Source organism: Macrotis lagotis, chromosome 4, assembly GCF_037893015.1.
Source record: "Macrotis lagotis isolate mMagLag1 chromosome 4, bilby.v1.9.chrom.fasta, whole genome shotgun sequence".
In the NCBI taxonomy this organism is placed as follows: Eukaryota; Metazoa; Chordata; class Mammalia; order Peramelemorphia; family Peramelidae; genus Macrotis; species Macrotis lagotis.
In genome coordinates this window covers 22,008,093-22,014,406 of record NC_133661.1, presented here as the reverse complement: position 1 = coordinate 22,014,406, position 6,314 = coordinate 22,008,093, and the positions used below count along the sequence as shown (strand labels likewise).

At 36.5% G+C, this 6,314-nt stretch overlaps 2 pseudogenes; both read left to right on the top strand.

The window, feature by feature from the left end:
* The first annotated feature begins 608 nt into the window (after window positions 1-608).
* Window positions 609-1,294, top strand: LOC141522615 (AN1-type zinc finger protein 4-like; annotated as a pseudogene).
* Window positions 1,295-1,512: 218 nt separating this feature from the next.
* On the top strand, window positions 1,513-2,524 carry LOC141522613 (AN1-type zinc finger protein 4 pseudogene; annotated as a pseudogene).
* Window positions 2,525-6,314: the final 3,790 nt, after the last annotated feature.

The following is a 6,314-nucleotide window of genomic DNA, read 5'->3' as shown; positions in this document are numbered from 1 at the left end:
TTTTAAATCCAGACCTCAGACATTTAAAAATTACCTAGCTCTGTGACCTTGGGAAAGTCACTTAACCCCATTGCCTTAAACAAAAAAAAAAAATAAAAAGAAATTTTTAAAAATTATTAGGGAGCTAGCATATACCAATCTATTGACATCTTGGGTTCCTAATAGACCATAAATTCCATGAGGACACCTTAGGTAGTGACATTAGTGAGGGGAAGGAAATAAAGGGAAGAGAAGGACAGCCAAAGGAAGAGAAAAGGCAAAAAAGAAAGGAAAGAAAAGAGTAACGATGAAATTGTTTTTAAATTAACATGGAAAAGTCCAGAAGAAAATTTGGAAAAGATAATGGTAGCTTTGTTACTATCAAGTTAAATTTAATATTTGCTTTAGGCCAGTTCCCCTACTGCTTCCACTCAGCAAAACCAAAGCTGAGTGTCTGAGAGACAGCCTCCACTGGGGAGCTGGACTATACGGGACTGGAGACTAAGCCCAGAGATCAGTTGGTCCAGGTTGTCTCATCACTTCTCCCTTCTGAGGAGATGAATCCTGGGTCCTCGGGTGGGTTTGTGCAGGTGCAGAACTCAAGTCATGACCAACAAGATACATAGTCAATGTTCAGAGATAATTTGACTAGAAATGGAATATGATTACCTACAGTGTATCTACAAGAAATTGCAAGAGTTAATCCAGTGGCTAACAATAGAGAACCCCCAGTTCTTTAATGGGATAACATGGGACCATTTTGCTACAAACTTCCTTTCTATGAGACATTGGAGCTCTTCACTGAAACAGTGACAGGGACATGCTTTGAGTTGAGGGTTTCATCTTTCGAAACTATCATCTCCATGAAAGCTAAAATTCAGAAATGAGAAGGCATTTAATTTAATTTGGAATAACAAGGAGTTCAAAGATGTTCATTGCTTAAATGATTATAACATTTCAGAATGTTGTACTGTGAAACTGTTATTAGCTATGCAGGGTGGACCAATAAATACTAAAAGAGTGGTGGTTCAGTTTGTACTTTATATACAAAGGATGATGAAGAAATGAAGCCTTCTCCCTCTAGGCAATAGATAAATGAAAATTCAATCATTATGAATAAAATGATGCTTCTGAAGGTAACAATGGAAACCATGAACCTCTCAGTAAATAGCCTTAGACAACTGTGAAGGTAAAATTTCCCCCACCTATGATTTCTTGACCTTCCAGTGATTCAATGGTAGCTGCTCATCACAGATTGTTGAGAGGGCTTAATGTTCACTTTGGCAGGTGTTACTTTCCTTCTCCTGGGATATGAAGTATCTCCTTCTTTTACAGAGGAAAATGAGGTCCACAGGATGATACAGGTGGGACATGACAGCTGAAATTTGAACTCTGGTCTTGTGACTCCAGGTTGGATCTTTCCCCCCTACCCTATGTTGTATCCAGAATGCAGACAAACACATTCTCTGAGCCTTCCCTGAATGGACTTTCAATCATGGCAACGTTGGCCACTGCTGGATTTCCTTAGGGAAGATGGTAACTGGGAGTAGGCCATACTTTTCCAATAGATCAGTATCATTTAACTACCAGCTATAGTATCTCATGTTGATTAAAAAACACAAACAGCCCATCCCCCTTGTGTCATCTCTGTTCACAAAGACAGCAATGTTTTCAAAATATTTCATATCTAAAATAGAGGAACACAAGATCATATTCCCAAATGTGGAGCTGTGTGTCAGCGAGGAATCTTTTTTCTGAAATGGATGTTTGCTTTGTTAGTGGACAGAAATGGGGTAGATGGCACAGAGAAGGTAAGCCAAGACCTTGGACTGACCAGTGGGGACAAGGGTATTAAAACTTTAGAACAGCGCCATCACCCTCTTTCAAGAATGTTCAATTCTGAGATCATGGAAACTGAAGCTCTGAACCTTCATAAATTAAATCCTCCAAAGCACAGATTCGAGAGAATAAGTGAGGAACATTACAAAAATGCCTAACAGGGTCTTCAAAGACCCTGTTGGTTCTATAAACAATATAGGTTTTCTTACTTCAATCACACGAAGTACAGAGACAGTTTGTTTAGCATGTGAACTCATGTGAGGCCAACAGACTTCAGATTTCTGCCATTGCTCAGCCTATAACTCTCCAACATTTTTAGGAAGAAAACCTTAGGAAAAATTTTCTCCAGATTGAACCTGCTGACTTTTTTCTATCTACCCATGGACTTGGAATGAATGGAAATAATACATCAGCAGGAAAAAGAGTAGGTGAAACCCATCATCTTCCCCCTGTAAGAGGCCTTTGCTGACCAAAAAGAACCATCCAAGCATAGCTTTCTTTGTGGCAAGAAAACAGGACCAGCCACCAGGTATGAATACAGATATGGAAAAAAATTTCTGTGCAACTCATCGATAGGCAGAAATTCATGGCTTCACTTGATTATAAAAATGCAAGAAGGAGATATTTACAGGAGACATATCCTATTATTAATGTCCCCAAAGCTTCCAGAGAGCTAACTCTATGGTGCCACTCCAAGAGAAAATAGATTATTAATGACAGAAGGATTGCTTAGACTGAATTAATTTTGTTTGACTGAAAAAAAAATTGCCAAGTAACAGAAAGCAACAATTCATACTGTTGGACAGTAATGTGAAACATCTTTTGTTCTTTAGTGAATCAAAAGTTTTTAAAGTAATTTTTTAAAGTGATTTAATGATTTAATTTTTGCTATTGGGCATCTTGTGTTTTATATTTGAAAATACTATTTCACTAGATAAGTCTTTAAAAGATTCACTTTATTAAGTTAATTTATCCAGATTTGAGGAGGTGCTAACTGAGAAGGTCCCAGAAGGTCTTCAAATCATGGAATGTCTTCTGTATTTCATCCTATTTCTTATTGCTTATTTCATTTTGTTTTTAACCCTATGGACAGTCTTCTAAGATAATTCACTAAGATGATCCCCCTTCAAACCACTTTTAAGGACATTCAAGTTATTGTGTGGTGTTTTACCGTATATTTTTCTCTTCCATTCAGATTGGCATTCTGATATTTCATATACATTCTCCAAAGTATATCACATGAATCACAATATAGATTTCTTTTTAAATATTCTATTTATTTGTTTTTACAATTATATGCAACAGTAGTTTTTATCAATTGTTTTTTGCAAGGTACAATTTTTCTTCCTTCCTCCCTTCCTTTCCCCCTCTCCCTGACAGAAAGTGATCTGAAATAGGCTCTACATTTAAAATCATGCTAAACATAGGTTGATCACAATATATATTTCTTAAAACATCACTCTGTGCATTATGGTAGGGTTTTTATTTAAATAGAGAAAACAGTTTAACTTTTATAATTCTATAAATATATTTATTTAGAGCAGCACCATCACCCTCTTTCAAGGATGTTGAATTCTGAGATCATGGAAACTGAAGTTTTGAACCCTCATAAATTAAATCCTCCAAAGCACAGATTCTTGTCACTCCTTTGGTATTCTGCAGCCCTAACACATCACAGTTCTCTAGTGAAACCACAAAGACAGTTCCAGTGCTTTGAGACTAGCCTCTAAATAAATAAATAAATATTATAAAATAATAATTTTAACTTTTGTAAGACTTTACAACTTGATTTGTTGTGCTAAGATGTTGAATATTGTTACCCCAAAAAATTCAAATAAATATTCAAATTTATTAAAAAAATGCTTTAGGTTAAACATGTATAGTCTATATTACATTGCTTTCTGTCTGGGAAAGGAAAGAGAGGGAGGGAAAGGAGGGAGAGAGAAAAATGTGAAATTCAAAATCTTGCAAAAAATTAATTGTTGAAAACTGCCATTACCTGTAGTTGGAAAATTGGAAAACTGAATGAATTGAATAAATAAATAAATATTTATTTATAAATAAAGATAAATAGACTAAATAAATAAAATAATTAAATGCTTTAAACTACATTAAAAGCTAGCAATGTAATATAGAAATTTCTTTTCCTTTTACTTGAAATGTAACTATTTCTTGAAGTTTAAGCTTCATAATAAAAAAGAATTTTTAATTTAAAAATATGTCATTCATCTTTCTTTGCATTTAACACAGGATTCTTGGATATATTATCTTCCTGATAAACATTTGGGCTTTTCCTCATCACAACAATGTAAAAGCCTTTTTCACAACAGTCTAAATATTAAACCATGCTTTCTTCCTTCAGTCATTTGTCTTGAAAAAAAATAAGCTGTTGGCTTACAAACAAGTGTTCTGGATAAACAAAGTTGGATTCAAATATCTTGTCTCCAAACCTTGCTTGTCCAAAGCACTGCTGAGTATTCATTGTCCAATAGCCACATCAGACATGCTGTCAAAATATTCCACTGAACTAAATCTGGAGCATGCTGCAGATTAAAGTCCAGAGCCTGCTTTGTTGTTTATTCTGTAAAATCCTAATGAAGAAAAAATATCTGTGCAATTCTGATAGAAGATCCTATCTTGTTGCGATAGTGCTCTGAATGCAACACTGAAGATGCTTAGTAAATTGTTGGCATGTGAATGAAGGGGTCTCATCAAGAGCAAGAAGAATCCCACTGTTAGATCACATTCAGAATCTTGTATTCACTTCCCAGCATCAATTTTAAGAGCACTGAAAACACTAGAATTCAGAGGGATGGCCAGGAATTGGAGCTGTTTCTTTAATCTGAAAGAAATAGGCAAGGCATGATATCTGTCTGGGAGAGTTAGCCTGTAAGGGGTGGGGAGGGGAGGAGGGGGAAGGGATCATTGCCTGGTTCTCCAGAGGACAAAACTAATACAAATGTATGGAAATTTCTAGAAGTCAGATTTTGGCTCTATGAAAGAAAGAACTCTTTAGAGGTTGAGCTGTCCAACAGTAGATAGTGCTGCTTCAGCAACTGGGGAGCTCCCATTACTGAGATAGTGAAGCAGACACCAGACCAAATGATCAAGGGCTTGGGCTGTCAAAGTCAGGATGCCTTCATTCAGTGGGAAGCTGGATACTTTGACCTCTAAGATGCCCCTCTTGAAGATTCTATTGCAACACCCCTTATGCTTGTTTCACATCCAACATCTTTAGGACAAAGGGGTTTTTTTTATTATTAATAACAACTCCAATGTTCAATCAATATCGAAAATCTTTATATTGATAAAATAATTTCCTAGAAAAATATTGTCTCCATTGAAATTAAATGGACCACATGCTTAAGAAGCATTAAGAGATACCTCTGGTGCCTTTCTCCACAATAATGAAAATCAGGCAAAACAGATGATTGTCTAAAATGAGAGTGTAAAATTATCTTTGGGTGTTAATTACTGCAATCTTCCTTGCCAGGCTTTTCTCTGAGCTTTTAAAAAAAAAAAGTCAGATTTTTTTTTTATTTCAATTTTCCTCTTTCCTGTCCACAGGATGAAAATGCTAATGAAGAGAACAAAATCCCCACAGTAAGAGGAAGGACTGCTAATTTTGAATGTTCCATGTTCAATTTATTACAAATTTTTAAAAGAAAATGCAAGCTGTAGGGGACACAGCATTTTATGTTCAATCTTATTCTGCACTCCTACACAAATGGAAATAATCATTGAATTAATATTGGTTACTTTCAGAATTTAAAAATAAAAGAAAGGAGTGGCTAGGTGGTGCAGTGGATAGAGCATCAGCCCTGGAGTCAGGAGTCCCTGACTTCAAATCCAGTCTCAGACATTTAATAGTTACCTAGCTGTGTGGCCTTGGGCAAGCCACTTAACCCCATTGCCTTAAATAAATGAATATTTAAAAAAGAAAAAAGATGAGGTGCAGGAATGAGAGAAGACTGCAGATTGTAGAAGTGGCCTAGAAATCAAAAGCCCTTTCTGTTTGAGTTCTGGTCCCCAAGAGCTCCCTGAATGCAGCCCAAGCAAATCCCTTCATTTTGCTGGATCTCACCTCTTAGAAGCCAATTTGTAAAGTGGAGGGGGGGGGGGGGACAGATTGCTCAAAGGTCTTCTACCTCTAAATTTAGGGCAAGTGAAAAATCTCTATAATCCCCATGGCCTCCCAAGAATCAAGAGTTGACAATACTGAGAGTTAGATGCTAACTTACCATTAGCATTGCTGGCTTTTAATTTATTTTTTTAATTAAAAACTAATTGCGATTTATCTTGTTTACTGCAAATACAATTAGGGAGAGGTGAATTGCCATTCAGAGAGGAGCAGTTAAAGGTGAAGGTCAGCGGGGGAGTCTGCCTTGGTGGTGACAGCTGTCATCTACCAGCTGATAGGTGCGTAATGATGTCACTGGAGGCCAGAGATGAAATCACCCCTTGGCTCCCTGGATTCTAGGGATCCCACCAAGGTC